The sequence below is a fragment of the Onychostruthus taczanowskii genome, unplaced genomic scaffold (assembly GCF_017590055.1).
Source record: "Onychostruthus taczanowskii isolate IOZ18803 unplaced genomic scaffold, ASM1759005v1 scaffold310, whole genome shotgun sequence".
Lineage (NCBI taxonomy): Eukaryota > Metazoa > Chordata > Aves > Passeriformes > Passeridae > Onychostruthus > Onychostruthus taczanowskii.
In genome coordinates, this window is record NW_024500462.1 from 63606 (window position 1) to 80150 (window position 16545).

The window sequence follows — 16545 nt, forward strand, 5'->3', positions numbered from 1 at the left end:
TTTGCAGGTCCCTGCCAGGTCCCTGCTCCAGCACAGCTTTCCCGTGGGGTCACAGCCCCGCTCAGGCACCCCCTGCTCTGGCACGGGCTCCTCCAGGCGCTGCAGGTGCATCTCTGCTCCCCCTGCCCTCCCTGGGCTGCAGGGCCCGGCTCCACCCCAGGGACTGCCCCAGGGAATCTCAGGACAACCAGCTCCACACCTGGAGCAGCTCCTGCCCCTGCTGCCCTGCCCTGCCCCGCCCTGCCCTGCCCTGCCCTGCCCTGCCCTGCCCTGGGGTGTGCAGAGTTGTTCCTCTCACATGTTCTCACCCTGCTCACAGTTACAGTTACATGATAACCGATTTTCTTTTTCTTAAATCTCGTATCCCAAAGGTGTTACCACTATTTCTAACCGGCCCAGGCTTGGCTGGTCTGTCCTGGAGCCAGCTGGAATTGACTCTGTGGGACATGGAGGAGCAGCTGCCTCCAGCAGCCTCTCACAGAAGATGCTCCTAGAGCCCCCCTTACCAAAACCTGGCCATGCAAACCTAGTATAAGTATGGTAGGTTTTTATTACCATTATTAATTCTTATTATTGCTATTTTTGCTACTTTTGCTATTAATATTACAGTTATTATTATTACTAGTATTTTTTAGTGTTTTTGACTCTTTATTAAGAGTGTCTATAGTAGAACTTGAAACAAGAGCTCTTAATTGCAAGTAGAAGTTATAATTTTGGCAGCTGCTTGCCCTGCCCTGTTTTCTGTCTCATTGCTGTGTGTGAAGCCACTGCTGCCAGGGCTCTGTATTTTCCTGGTTTGGGAAATTCGATGGCATTGCTCACACGTCAGAAAGAGAGGGCTCATTCCAATCAAAAGTACTGCCTGAGCTCTTCTAGTCCCAGTGTCAGGAGCTTGTTTTGTAATGTTGTTGACTTTCTTAGCTTCTGTTAATATTTGAGACTTAAAACCGAAGTGTTCTCCAATGTGATTTTGGAAGATTCTGTTGTCAGCTTTCAGTTTGCTTTTGGATTTCTTCATGGTGTGTCAGAACTGAAGGTAGCATTTTGGGTGGGAAGCCTTCAGTGGGAGCCAGGATTGCCTCAGCAGCAGCTGGTTGTGCACATGTGAGCAGAGATAGCAGAGATGCCATGAACTGAATGCTCTGCCTGGTTGGGAACCCGCAGTGCCTGGCTCGAGGGAGCTGCGCTGGGAGCTGCAGGTTGTGCCAGGGTGGGCAGTGGCCACAGCCCCGGCAAGGGGCCGGCGATGGACACTGACCCTTTGCTGGGCTCGGAGCCCTGCAGTTCCAGGTGGTTGATGCCCAGTCACAGCGGGACTCTGCGGGAGCTGGGAACAGAGAGAGTGCCCGAGCCGAGCACCAGCACTGGTGAATCATGATTTTAAAGGGTTAAGATTTTAGCTGAGGGTTAGAACCAATTCATACTGAAGTTAGATACACCAATGATAGGTTAATGATTATTAGATGCGTAAGCTAAAGCTAATTGTTATATTATGAGCTCTTTTGTTGAAGGAAGTGGAGCAAGTGAACCATTATAGGAACATACTGAAACCAGTAGAACAGTGCCCAGCCCCTGGACTCTATGTCAATCCATCACGAAGCAGGGGGCCTTAGATCGTGCCAGAGGGTCACAGAGACCTGATGAAGACCTTCCTGACTTCATCCCTGGGACCACTGACCCAATTTGAGACATTGACCCAATTTGAGAGAAGAATTGCACACGCATGAATGACTAATAACCTCATTTTAATACAAAGTGGGGATGGGAGATGCTGGGGTTATGCATATGTATTATTTTTGGGAAATAAATAGAAGGGAAAAATCCTTGTGCGGGGTGGTTGCACATTTCAGAGATGACGCTGCCCACCAGCGTAGCAGACATACCACTTTCTAACTTTGACTAGTTAGAGAGTCTTTGTCCACGATTTTCGGTTTTACCGATTCACCGGGGCGGGCACGGCCGGGGAGGGGGCACAGCCCGCAGACCCTCCCTGCAACAGCGGGGAAGCTGCCGGGATCTTCGGTGCAGGGAGGAGCCGCAGGCGGGCGTTCCAAGTGCCTCCTTTGGGGCAGGGTTTTGTCCCGATGCGGGGGAATTCCCGCAAGCTGGGGCTGCTGCCGAGCACCCCAGGATCCCCGGGGCAGAGCTCTCTGCTCGGGACCAAGGGCCGGGAGCCCGCTCAGCGGCTCCGAGACAGAATTTTGGGTGGTCCCGGTGCTGGCTGCTGGCAGAGCCCTGGCGCTGGGCCAGGGGATGTGTGGAACCCTCCCGCGGTGGGGTTGGGCTGCCCGGGTCAGGCCCGGGTCAGGTCAATGCCAGCCCGGGGCGATCGCCCGGTACCGGCGGGGCTGGGGCTGGGAGAGCGGAGAGGGCGGTACCGGAGCTGGGGACCCTCTGCAGCCTGCGGGGTCAGATGTTCTGATAAGGGGAGACCTCCGGGAGCCGGGAACGTGGAGCCTGGATAGGGGGAACCCCGGCAGCCTGGAGATGTTGGGACCATGGACAAGGGAGAGCCATGGGCACCCCGGGGCCCTGAAACGGGGACCCCGCACAGGCAGCACCCCTGGAGCCCCTCTGACACCCACCTGGGCAGCTCAGAGAAGGGAAGGAACCTCTGGGACTGCCAGGAGCCCCTGCAGCCCAGAGACAGGGGATACCAACGCACACTGGAGCTGCAGAAGGCCAGACAGGAGGAGCCCCTGAACCCCAAAGAGGAGAGACCAGAGCGGGGGAACTCCTGGGTGTGTGCTTGTTTGGTGGATCTTGGTGGGTTGGGTTTTTTAAGGGTGGCTGAATCTTGGTGGGCTGGAGGTTTTTATGGGCACGAGACATTTGGTGACTTCTAAAGATGGACTTGGGCAGGAGGAACACCCAAGCCAATGCAGTCACACTTTGCTTTTCCCCCAGAACAGGAATTTCAGTTCCCAAAGTTTGACCAGATGGAGGAGCAGGCCATGAGGAAGATGAAGATGCCCTGGGAGCCCCAGGCAGGTGAGGAGGAAGCCAGTGCCCCTTTCCCCCTCTCTCCTGCTCCATCTCCCAGCCCAGCACGGCCCCAGCTGCAGGACAATCCCTTGCCTATGCTGTCATGCCAGGGGTGGATTGGAGAAATCCCTTTATCCTTCCCTGTGGCATGAAAATAAATCTCCTTCCCTCCTTCCTTCCTTCTGTCTTTCTGGGTTTTTTTCTTCCTTTTTCTTGTCCTTCTTTCCTTCCTCTCCTTGTCCTTCCTCCCCCAGACCAGGAGCTGAGGCCAGAGACCAGGCAGGACAAATCCCCACAGCAGAACCTCGTGGAAGAGGCTTGACAGTGCAGGAATTCAGTGGGGACAAAAAGGCCCAGAGATCCCCCATGAGGAGGGGCTGCAAACCCAGCCCGGGGAGCCGTGAGGAGGAAAGCCCCAGCCTGTGCTGGGATGGCAGCTGGAGATCCAGATGCAGCTCAGAGCTGGTGATTCCTGAGCACCTTCATGGCAGGGAGAAGCCCTACCAGTGCTTGGAATGTAGGAAGAGCTTCAGCCAGTGCTTCAGCCTCCTCACCCACCTTGGCATGCAGCTGGATGGGACCCCCTTTGAGCAGGGCCAGATTTGAGATGGAATATTGGGATTCCCAGAGCCAGACAGGCAACTGCACCCAGCACATCCACCACTGATCTGGAGATGCTGCAAGTCTGTCAGAGCCCAGGACGTCTCTCTGACAGTCTTTGATGATCTGAGCCCCAGACAGAGGGTTTTATCCTAAATGGTGTACCCCTTTTTGTACCTCCCTCTACCTGTGTAATCATTCTCCTGGGTTGATATAATCCCCAAATCCCCACCCTGGCTCTCTGTCAGTCACTCAGCATCCCATCCCCTCTATCTAGAACTAGTGCGAGGCCGGGGGCAGCCCCTCAAGTATTATTTTATACACTATCCCAAATGTCCACCCCTAAGGCTGCATCTCTGCAGGGCATTTATTGGTCAACAAATATATCTACCCTCGGTTTCCTCCCCCCCTTTAAATGTAACCTTGAGATTCCTTTTGTTTTACTCTGAGCAAGGCGCATCACTGAGGCATGGGGCTCCTGAGGAGCTCCGAATAAACTTTGGACTGGCCCCTGCTGAGAGTCACCTTTTATCCTCTACCGATGTCTCTGGTGTCTCGTCTGATGCAAAGGCGAGTAGCCCAGCTGCCATCAGTACCCTCGGGGCACCAGAGAGTGTCCCCCCATTGTCTGCCAACTGAGGGCTTGCTGGGGTTCCTGGGAGGCACCCAGAGAGATGGAGACAGACCTGGAGATGCTGCAAGTCCAGTACAGTCAGAGCAGAGGTGAGCTGGGGGAGCCAGGGGCTGGGGGGATCCATGGGAATAGGGGGTATTTGTGGGGCTGGGATGGGAGTTGTCCTCCTGCTGCTCACCATCCTGTGCTTCCCACAGCCCAGTCACAGAATCACACAGAATCACAGGATTTCTAGGTTGGAAGGGACCTTTAAGATCATGGAGTCCAGTCCGTGTTCTAACACCTCAACTAGGTCATGGCACCAAGTGCCACATCCAGTCTTATTTTAAACACATCCAGGGATGGTGACTCCACCACCTTCCTGGGCAGATGATCCCAGTATTTGACCACTCTTTCTGTGAAAAACTTCCTCCTTAATTCTAGCCTGTATCTCCCTTGGCGCAGCTTGAGACTGTGTCCTCTTGTTCTGTCTGTCGTTGCCCGGAGAAAGAGACCCCAGCTCAGCACAGCCACCCTTCAGGAAGTTGAAGAGAGTGATAAGGTCACCTCTGAGTCTCCTTTTCTCCAGGTTAAACAACCCCAGCTCCCTCAGTCGTTCCTCATATGGCTTGTGTTCCAGTCACTCCCAGTATGATCTCCGTAGGATCCCAGGAGAGCCCAGTCACTTCCAGTAGGAGCCCAAAGCTCATGGAACACCTGGAGGAGCCAGCTGGAGGAGGGTCCCTTCAAGTTCTCTGGCTGCAGGAAGGGCCCCAAGGAACGGAGGTCCCACCAGAGCCACCACCTGAAGCAGGAGGTGGTGACAGCTCTGCAGCCTGGGGCCCAGGACCACCAGGGGGGCCCCAAACCAACAGCCCAGCAGATGGCTGACACAGCCCCTCATCCTGTGCCCAAAATCCCACTCTTGGCATCCCTCATCCCTCTCTGCAGTGCCCCCTCCAACATCTGCACGCCACTGGGAAGAGCCCAAAGGGATGGAAGTGCCTAAAACGGTGCTGGGGTGCTGGAAGTGCTCCCAGCTCTGAATGTTCCTGTCCACAGACCCTGGCCCAGCCCCTTTGTGCAGCACCAAGCTGGGCTGGGGGCCGCAGCAGGAAGAGCTGATGGGAAGCAGATCCTGCAGCTGGAACAGTGCTTGGGGTCAGGGCAAGGCCCTGCCTGCACACCTGGCTCAGGTGTGACCCTGCTCCAGGAAGGGAGTGAGACATTCCCATCCTCATGGATCCTATCCCCAAAATCCCACTCTTGGGATCCCTCACCCATCTCTGCACTCCCTGCTCCAGGCCTTTGGGAAGAGCCCTGATGCTGACAGAACTTAGATCAAAGTTACAAAGTGCTGATAGAGCTTGAGTTATAAGGTATCAGTATAACCTGATATCAGTATAACTTAAATTATGACTTTTTATATATATATAAATATACCTAGATAACCTGAATCATACATTTTTGTGCCTATATAACCTGAATCATAACTTTTATATCTATGTAACCTGATTTAAATAACTTTCTACAATGCAATGGCTAGTATATGGTTAACTGGTTGCTTAATGCTGAATAGACAAAAAAAGAAGGAAAAAACTCACCAGGTGGATAGCTTCAGACATAGACAGGTATAGCACTAATGAGAAATTGGCAAGTGCAAAGCCAATAAGCCACAAAATAACAAATTTTGGCAGGTTAGGACCAGACACACCAAGGAACACCGTAACTGCACAAGCTCCAAAGAAAAAGTTGAAAAGTTCAGAAGTGAAGAAGACCTTGGAAGCCTTCATCACAGACCCCTGATTACTCCCAGATTGGGGAGGTGCAGGGGTGGTGCAGAAGAACTATCTAATAGCCACGAGCTCATACTCTGTGAGTTCTGGCATGTAGGTGATGGTGTTGTAGTGACACAGCGACACTGAGCAACACTTACTGTATGTTATAAGTAAAAATGAAATATGCCCGATTTCAATTAAAAAAATAAAAATAATTTATTCGTGACTGTAATACAGTCCTGACAGCCAACAACCAAACGGACAGCATAACACCCTGGGGAGGTAGGCTGGGTGAACGTGGATTTGGCCTCAATAGCACTAAATCCCCCTAATCCACACCGGCTGTTCCGAGGCAGGTTCTTATACTCTTTAAATTTGCCCGCGGCAGAATCTCTTTGTTTCTTTTCAGAGCTCTTCATATTCAAGTTGGGCCCTTTCTTTGGTCCGGGCTGCACAAAGCCTTCATCCGGGAATCGATTAATGCGCTTCCCGGAATCTGGCATTCCCGGAATCTGGCATTCAGACGGCAGGTGCTGATGGCTCCGGTTATCTCAGACGGGTACCTGGTCCGGGCCATCATCTCCTGGTGTCACTGGACACATGCCTCCATGAATGCCCATCTCCTGAGCAGCCGCAGTTCCCTTCGCATGTGAATGTTGTGGTGCCTCCTTGCCAGTCTGCCGTGTGGAATTTCCCACCCAGGGTCCCCAGTGTGGATGTGCAGCCCCCACTTTTCCCAGTTTCCCTCTCCTTTTGCCCAGATTGGGATCCCCCCGCCCCCAGCGGGTGGGAGTAGCCGAGAGCCCCGCGCTGCCCATGCCGAGCTGTCCCAGCTCCAGCCCCGCTCCTGCCGCGGGCTGCGAGGGCTGCGGGAACGGGGCAGGAGGAAGGGAGCGGCGGAGCGGTGATGGAGAAGCAGCGGGACAAGGGCTGCAGGGAATAAGAGAAGGAGCAGGAGGAGGCGTGGAGGAGGAACAGAGAGAGGAGGAGGAGGAGGAGGAGTGGGAGGAAGAGCTGGGATAGAGCAGGAATTGGAGGAACACGCTGCGAGGACTGCGGGAACGGGGCAGGAGGAGGAGGAGGAGGAGGAGGAGGGAGGGAGGAAGAGGCGGAGCGGCTGCAGGAAGCAGGAGGATGCTTGGATGAATCGCGCCATTCCGGCGCTGCCTGAACTCGCAGCCCCACCGGGACCATCGCCCCCCAACCCGCAGGTGCCCGGGGAGGGGGAGCTCAGCCCAAATATCCCGGGGGTCCCTGGGTTTGCGGGTTTTGGAGGTGGGGGGATGTTTGGAGCTTGCAGGGCTCCAAAGATGAGCGGCAGATGCCCCTCGAGGGGACATCGGGGGTCCGCGGGAGGTGTTTTTGGGGGTCCCGGTGTGGGTGGCGGCAGAGCCCTGGCGGGGGGATGGGGGTCCCCCCGGGGTGGGGGTTGGGCAGTGGGGGTTGGGCTTCCCGGCCGGACCCTCCGAGCTCTGCCGAGGCCACGTGGGGACCGCGCGGGACCAATGGCACTGGTGGGGGGACACCAGTTTTGGGGAGCCCCGGGAGAGCCACGGCTTCCATGAGCGGGAGCCCAGAGAGAGGAAAGCCCCAGAAGGCCAAAGCGGGGACCCCGAGAGGGGGGACCCCTGGGATTCCCGGGACCCCAGTGGGGGATGCTGGGGCTGGAGGTCGGGGCTCCCGGGGCTGGAAGTGGCTGCTCCCAGTATGAGCTCAGTCACTGCCAGTATGATCCTGGTCACTTTATCTCACTCCCTGCATGATCCCTGTTGCTCCTAGTATGAGCCCACTCCCTCCCAGTCATTCCCTGTTATGATGCATTTTGCCCTCAGCATGGTCCCAGTTGTCCCCAGTTCCTCCTGCTTTCACACAGCGTGTTCCCAGTTCTCCCACTTGCCAGTAATACAGTCCCAGTCACTCCCAGTATGATTTCTGTCTTTCCCAGCAGGGCCTCAGTCACTCACACTTGCCCCCAGTTGCCCCCATCATGGTCCCAGTTCCCCCCAGCACCTTACCAGTCGCTCCCAGTCTGGTCCTAGTCACCACCCACGTGATCTCAGATACTCCCAGTATATCCCAGTTGCCCTGAACATTCTTGTACTCATTGCCAGGCACTCCCAGTTACCTCAGCGTGGTTCAGTTGCCCCCAGGATTATCCCAATCACCCTCAGTATATCCAAGTTGTCACCAGCATGTACCTTATAATTGCCAGTTGCTCCCAGTTCCTCCCAGTGTGTGTGCAGTTGGCTCCCAGCATGGGCCTGGTAGCTCCCAGTAAACCCTAATCAGGGTCCATGGACACCTGCCATAATCCCAGTATGATTGTAGCCACTCCCAGTATGATCCCAATCCCTCCCAATATAATCCAAATCACTTGCAGTCTAATCCCAGTAGTGCTCTTCTAGGTGTTGAGTCCAGAGCAGGTTTGAACAGTTCCAAGAAAAAGAGAAACCACAGTCTGGGGAACTTCTGTGCCTCAGCTAGCTAAAAACTAACTAAAAGCAAAGGAGAGCTCTGTCCTGCCATCTGTGTGTTCGCAGACAACACACAGAATGTGGAGGAGTGAGTGCAGTGTCTGAAAAGTGCACACTTCTTCTTCTCCCCACCCTTTGTGCTCAGAACCAATCTTAGAGGTTCACAACTCATTTCTGGGCTAAACAGATGAATGGGGGTACAATTCAGCATCACAAAGTCACCCCAGGACACCCAGTCACTCCCAGTATGATGCCAGTAGCCCCCAGTGTGATCCCAGTTCCCTGTCAATGCCAGCATGGCCCCAGTAGCCTCCAGTATGATCACAGTGACTCCCTGTCTCTCCCAGTATATCCCAGTCACCCCCAGCATGCTCCCAGTCACTCCCACTTCCTCCCAGTTCCTTTCAGTTGCTCACAGCCAATCCTTGTCAATCCCAGTATGATTCCAGTCATCCTCAGTGTGATCTCAGTCTGGTACCAGTTGCTGCCTAAATAATTCTAGTTCTTCCCAGTTCCTACCCATGTGATCCCACTTGTCCCTAGAATAGTCCCAGTGTCTCTCTGCATGGTCCCACTCCCTCCCAGTTGCCCCCAGCATGATTCCAGCTGTTCCTGGTGTGATTTCAGTCCCCCTAGTATGGTTACAGACACTCCCAGTATATCCCAGTTGCCTCAGTAAGGTTCTAGCTACCTCAGAATGATCCCAGTCGTTCCCAGTTACTCCCAGTTTCCTCCAGCGTGATCCCAGTTTTTGTCTGTTGCCCAAAGTATGGTCCCACTTCCTCCCAGTATGATCCCAGTTGTGGTCTCAGTCCCCTCAGCATGGTTCCAGCACCTTCCAGTTGATCCCAGTTGCTCCTAGTGGGTGCACAATTTCCACCCAGCATGGACCCAGTAGCTCCCAGTAACCCCTAGTCAGGTTCCATTCACACCCATTGTAATCCCAGTGGCTCCCAGGGTCGTCCCAGTGGGACCCATAGTCACTCCCAGTATAGTTCCAGTCACTTCCAGGATGATCCCAGTCACTCCTGCTCCAATCCCAGTCACTCCCAGTATGATCCCAGCCAGTTCCAGCAGGATCCCTGGCTTGGGCAGAGCTGCTCCCATAATCATCCAGTGTGGTTCCAGTTGCTCCCATTTACCCCCAGTATAGTTTCAGTCCCTCCCAGTATATCCCAGTTGCTGCCAGCATGTCCACAGTCACTCCCATTTGTCCTCAGTTGCTTCCAGCCTGATCTCAGTTGCTCACAGTCACTCCCAGTCACACTCAGTGCAGTCCCAGTTGCTGCCAGTATGGAACCAGTGTCCCTAATCATGACCAGCTGCTCCCACTGTGATCCCAGTGTGATTCCAGTTGCCCCCACCATGGTTCCAGTTGCTCCTGATCCCAGCTGCACCCAATTGCTCCGAGTATAGTCCCAGTCACTCCCCGTATGATCTCAGTCCCTCCCAGCATGGTCCCAATCATGTCCAGCTACCCTCAGTGAAGACCCAGTCACTCCCATTCACTCCCAGTTGTCCCCAGGGTGGTCCCAGTTCTCCCCTGCATGGTCCCAGCTGTTACCACTGGGGTTGCAGTCACTCCTGTATGGTCACAGACAGTCCCAGTATACCCCAGTTGCCCTCTGCATGCTTGTAGTTATTCCCAATCACTCCCAGGTGCCCTAGTTACCCCAGGTAACCCCAGTAACCCCAGGTTCCAGTTACCCCAGTACAGCCCAGTCATTCCCAGTGACACCACTCCGGGGATCCCCCAGCCCCCTCTGCCTTTCCCCCTCCCGGATCTCCCGAGAGGAGCCCCAGGGGCTGGCAGTCCCCAGCCAGGGTCCCCAGCAAGCCCCAGTGTGGATGTGCAGCCCCCACTTTTCCCAGTTTCCCTCTCCTTTTGCCCAGATTGGGATCCCTCCGCCCCCAGCGGGTGGGAGCAGCCGAGAGCCCTGCGCTGCCCATGCTGAGCTGTCCCGGCTCCAGCCCCGCTCCTGCCGTGGGCTGAGAGGGCTGCGGGAACGGGGCAGCGAGGGGGTCACTGCTGCTGGGGGAGGAGGAAGAGGGATGAAGAAGAAGCATCAGAAGGGATGGAAGTAGGAGAAGGAGGTGGGTTTAAGTGGGAGATAGAGGAGGAGGGATGGAAGAGGAGGAGCAGGAGGAGGAAGAAGAGGAGGAACAAAGCAGGATCAAGAAAAGTAGAAGAAGCCGTGAGGTTGAGCACTCTCTGAATTCAGTTCCCCCACCCCTGAGAGCATCAGCCCCCCCAATCCTGAAGGTGACAGGGAAGGTGGAGCTCAGCCCAGATATCCTGGGGGAGCCTTAGGTTTGGATTTTTTGTGGGGGGAAACATTTGGGAATTAAGAACTGCAAAGCTGGGTGGAAAGTGCCCCATGGGGGGAAATTGGGGGGTCCTGGTGGCATCTGCTGACAGAGGCAGCCTGGAGAAGCAGACCCCAGTGTCCTCCAGGACCCCACAGTGGGGAGCCCAGAGAGAGGGGGCTGCTGCGATTTGCAAGATCCTCAGCAGCCTGGAGAGGGGCAGTGGGGAACTCCTTGGACCCCCTGCACCGCAAAGCAGAGAATAAGGAGAGAAGGGACCCTGGGACACCAAAAACCCCAGAGTATACCTAAGTAGGGAGACTAAAGAGGGGGCAGTGAGTGCCCCTTTCCCCCTCTCTCCTGCTCCCTCTCCCAGCCCAGCACAGCCCCAGCTGCAGGACAACCCTGCTGCCAATGCCGTCCTGCCAGGGATGCACTGGGGGGATTGCCGCACCGGGCCCCTAGCTGAGTAATAATTAGTACTGATTCCATGATTCACAGAAGGCTGATCCATCTCTATTATATATCTCATTTTTAAGAAACCCATTGCTTTTGCAGACAGTTATGATACACCTGGACCTAACTGGTCCTCCAATTCAAACACATCATCATTGGCTAATTATGAAACCATCCTTTGGTAAACGAATCTCCATAAGACATTCCACACGCTCACAATGACAGGTGCAGCAAGCTAAGATAAGAATTGTTTCTCTTTCTTTTCTCTGATCTTCTCACAGCCTTCCCCAGAAAGGCCTGGGAAAGTTATGTGTTGCTCTCTGTGGCCAGAGAGCTGCTGCCACATTGAGGGGATCTCTTTCCCCTTCCCAGTGGCATGGAGGCAAATCCCATCCTTTCCTTGTCCTTCCTCCCCAGATCAGGAGCTGAGGATGGAGAGCAGGGAGGACAAATCCCCACAGCAGAAGCTTGTGGAAGAGGCTGTTTTGAGCGGCTCCACTGCACAGGAATCCAATGAGGAGGAAGAGCCCCAGAGATCCTGCACGAGGAGGGTCTGCAAACACACATCACAGGGCTTTGAGGAGGAAAGACCCACCCTGGGCCTGGGCGGCAGCAGGAGCTTCAGCTGGATCTCCAACCTGGTAGTCCATCAGCAGCTTCACACCAGGGAGCGGCCCTACAAGTGCTTGGAGTGTGGGAAGAGCTTCAGCCACACTTCCAATCTCTTCACCCACCATTGTGTGCCCACTGGGGAGAGGCCATACAGGTGCCTGGAATGTGGGAAGGGCTTCAGGTGGAGCTCCAGCCTCATCAAGCACCAGCACCTGCACAGCGGGGAACAGCCCTGTGGGTGTGGGGAATGTGGGGAGAGCTTCAGCCAGAGCTCACTGCTAGTCGAGCACCAGAGGCTCCACACCATGGAGAAGACCTATGCTTGCCCTGACTGTGGGAAGAGGTTTCAAAGCAGCTCCAATCTCCTCATGCATCAGCGGACACACACAGGGGAGAGACCCTACAGCTGCCCTGACTGCGGGAAGGGCTTCAATCAAAACTGCCACCTCATCAGGCACCAGCATATCCACACCGGGGAGAAGCCCTACACGTGTGAGGAATGTGGGATGAGCTTCAGAGAGAGCTTCAGCCTGACCTCCCACCGGATGATCCACACTGGGGTGAGGCCCTTCCGTTGCCCCGACTGCGGCAAGGGCTTCACCCACAAGTCCAACCTCGTCAGGCACCGGCGCATCCACACAGGGGAGAGGCCCTACGAATGTGGGCAGTGTGGGAAGAGCTTCTCACAGAGCTCTAACTTGACCAGACACCAACAGAGCCACCAATAAGGGAAGCTCTTCGAATGCCCCAACTGTGAGAAGAGCTTCCACTGCTCCAACTTCATCCCCCACTGGAGGATCCATGTTGGATGATCCCCAGTGACCCACATAGGGCAGAGACCTGGTGACCCTCATTCCAGATGATCCCCACTGGGTGGGGGGAAGGTGTTGGAGAGATTCCTTTCACTCCTTATTCACCTGCTCTGATTTTGTTGGTAATAAATGCAGTCCCCAGGCTGGGTGTTTTTCCTGTGCTGGTGGTCGGGGCAGGATCTCTTCCTGTCTCAATGCCTGGGCCTTTCCTCAGCCAGACAGAAAAGTCACTAAACAATTTTCAGACAAGCAGAGCTTTTCTCACTGATACCCAGCAGACCCAGCACTCCCCACCTGGACCCCACCTGGGAGCTGAATTTGGGGAGGGGGGAGGTTTCAGCACCTGCCCACTGCTGTGGATGGGGTGTCTGGGGGCAGCTGGGGCTGTACTGGTGGCACTGGTGGTGCTTGGAGCTGCCCCAACCGTGGGTGCAGAGCTGTCAGGTGAGTAGAGGGGGTGGGAAGAGGAGCCAGGGTAGGGTGGAAGAGGTAGGGAGAGGAGGGGAAATGGGTGGGTGGGACTCAAAGAATTGAAGGGGTAGAGGGAGTGGGACCCCCCCAAAGCAAGAATGGGAAGGGGGCTGGGGACTGGTGGATGACAGCAAAGGAGTGGGAGAGGTTAGAAAAGTGGGGAAAAGGAAGGATGGCATCCTAAATCTGAGTGAGCAGGGGCTGGGGATTGTGTGAAAAGGGTTGGGAAAGGGGCAAAAAACAGCATCTAGTGTTGGGATGGATGAAAGTTTGACAGGAAAGTCTCACGGATATGGATGCTTGGCAGAAAGATTTTTAAATGTAGAATCTGAAGAAGGAATAGAGATGAAAGCAAGTTTTGATATAGAAGAAAAGAATTGCTGAGGCACTCTTGCTGGATAACTAAGAAGGCAAAGGATATGTTAGTTAGAAGGGGTTTTTATGGCTTTAAGCAAAGGATAAACCTACCTCAAACAAGAAGATGTTTTTTCCAAGCAGAAAGATTCCACAGGCAAACAAGACAGCAGATGTTGCAAGTAGAGAAAAGGTCTCAGAATTTTCCACTGCAAGAAAACTGAAAAACAACTTCTAGCTTCAACTGTAATGTACTAACTTCTAGTGATTGGAGAATATTAACATGAATATGGTAATTAGAGTAGTTATGATAGGTATATAGGTAAAAGTTAAGGTATAGATTGGTTCTTATGTATTAAGATGCTCAGGAAAGAAAAGTATATCATGCATTGTAACCAAAATTAAAGGGTCTTCAGGCTCGACTCCAGCTGGAGCTGACAGCTGTAGGCACAGGCTCGGTCACCGATGACCCTGGACTGCTGTTCTGTTTTGGATGTAATAAACTGCATTTTGAAGAGCCTCCTGGAGTCTTGCTGTGGCATTCGCATTTTCTGAAAAATCTCTTCACCCAGGATTTTTCTCCTAGGAAGCTGAGAAGCCTCAGAGAAAAAGGAAAACAATTATTATCTCATTTGCTTCTCTGTTTTGCTCAGGTGGAATGTGTTTGGAGATTGTTTACCAACAGGTGATTGTTTCATTGGTTTCTGGTGTGTTTTCACTCATTGGCCAATCAATGCCAAGCTGTGTTGAGACTCTAGAAAGAGTCACGAGTTTTTATTATTATCTTTTCACCATTCTGTAAGTATCCTTTCTGTATTCTTTAGTATAGTATTCTTTGATATATTATAGTATCATAAAATAATAAATTAGCCTTCTGAAAACATGGAGTCAGATTTGTCATTCCTCCCTGCCACTGGGATCCCTGCAAATACAATATCCTGCATCCCTCATTATGGCTCTTACAAACAGTTTTAGGCAAAGACACAAGAAAAGGTAATTCCACGATAGATAGAAACACAATGTCGACTAATGTGATACTGATTTAAACGTCTTAAAGATTGGGCAACTTCCTGAAGCTCAAAGCATGAAACCAGTCAATTGAGAGGCCCTTGAATGACCAGAGAGCATCTGGAGGAGGAAATCTGGGAGAAATGGGAAGTACATAGATGCAGCTGGTCTAGTGGAGAGATGTCCTTAGACATGTCCATTTAAACAGGAGAGCTGGAAACACCTGAAGGAAAAAGGAGATGAAATAATAGGATATTGGTGACTAAAGTAGAGGGGAAGATGAGTATTTCTTCTCCTGCCATCAGTAGAAGAATTTAGTAGATCCAGGAGATTTCTATTCCTGGTGGGAAAACTTTGCCGTTTCTTAAAATACTCCAATGACCTGGTTGATGAAGATGTGCTTGTATATTATGAAATGTACAAATAATAAAACCTATGCCCCTTTCCAGACAGACGTCAGCTGTCTGCCCATGAACAGGCAGTGCCATTTGTAGGGCCCCAGTGCCCTGAGGTGCCCAGCTGGGATTGGCATCTCTCGGAGAGGAGCTCAGGGAGAGCAGAGCACCTTGCAAGCTGATGTGTCTGCTGAAATGAAATCCCCACAGCAGCCCTGCATTTCCCTCCTGCAGCCTTGGTCTCCAGCACAGCCATGGAGGCTCTTTGGGTTCCTGACTGTTCCTGCAGCCCCCAAGGGCAGCTGAGCTCTGCCTGTGGCACAGTCAGCCGTGGTCAGCGCAGGCCATGCTCAGCAATTGCTTGTGTGTGCCTGGCCTTGCTGTCAGCCCCGGCAGCGGCTGTGTGGCCCCTTGGTGGCCCTGTGCTGGCCCAGCCATGGTGCCCCAGCCCCTGTGCAGGCCCAGCCCAGGCCAGGAGCATTGCGGCTGGGAACGGCCCCTGTGCCGTGGTGCCCACAGCAGCCTTGGGGCTCTGTGCCCCATGGCCTCCCTGCTGGGCAGCCTCTGCCAGCTCCTGCAGAGCCCCTGGCACCTGTGGGCCTGCACAGACAGCCCTGCCCCGGGCTCTGCCGGCCTCTGGGCCAGCAGAGAGGCCGGCCAGGGCTGGCCATGGCCGGGAACAGGCCCTGAGCCCCGCAGGAGGATGGAGCTGGGCCACAGCCAAACTCAGCCCAGGGCAAAGCTGGGCTCAGCAGCCAGGGCTGCCAAGGCCTGGGGACAGAGGCTGGCAGTGACAAATGTCCTGGGCCTCCTCCCTGCTCTGTCCATGCCCCCAAGTGAAATAAATGGCTGGAGATCTTTCTCCTTTATAATGCCTTTATTAAAAAGAATCAGCTCAGGTGGGGAGAAATCGATGGGTCGCGCCCACGCCACAGTCGCTCTCAGGAGTGACACAAAGGAGGAGGAGGATGGTGCAGCTTTGTCAGCTGGTCTGCAGGCAGAGCTGGGGATTCCATCTTCACAAGAGATTAGCAGATTCCACCTTTTCGGTCCAACACCTCAGGTCCACTTCCTAGTGAACATCTTTTGAGGTTAGGGTGAGAAGCAAAAAGGATCCAAGCAGGCACTGGACTACGCTCCCATCCTTCGGCATCACCTAGGTCCGCTAGTTCTATGTTGGCTCGTTGTTTTTAGGGGTTTTCCTGGAAAATTGTAAAAATTGGTGCAAGGCATTTCTCATCTGCATAGGAGCTCTGATGCCACTCCCCTGCCCTGCTGCTTGCAGGGTCCTGGTGTCACTCCCTGGCAAGAACCAGGGGACAATGGCTAATCACCAACCATTAACGGGCAATTGAAGAAGAACTCTTAACAATGAAGATAACTTAACAGCAACTGGTCCAACTGGTTTTAACTCTGCAACCTTAAACAAAAATAGATAACTTTTTATTCATGCCCCCAAGGGGCAGCCTCCTCTCTGGGGCACTTGCCTGTTTTCAGTGCCTTGCACAGGCGCTGGCCCTGCCCCACAAGGCCTGGGCTGAGTCCTGCCCCTGCCCGCTCAGCCAGGCTGAGATGGACACAGATGGTTTCTGTGGCAGGCTCTCTGAGCCCCGCCCAGCTCCCTGCAAGCTCTGCCAGCTGCCCTGAGCTCTGGGCAGCACCAAGGGCCTCTCTCCAGCC

At 53.9% G+C, this 16545-nt stretch overlaps 2 pseudogenes; one reads left to right on the forward strand and one right to left on the reverse strand.

The window, feature by feature from the left end:
• The window catches only part of LOC121338691, an 87135-nt pseudogene that overhangs the window by 24223 nt on the left and 46367 nt on the right, over nucleotides 1-16545 (reverse strand).
• Nucleotides 1-16545, forward strand: part of LOC121338688 — a 48819-nt pseudogene that overhangs the window by 21879 nt on the left and 10395 nt on the right.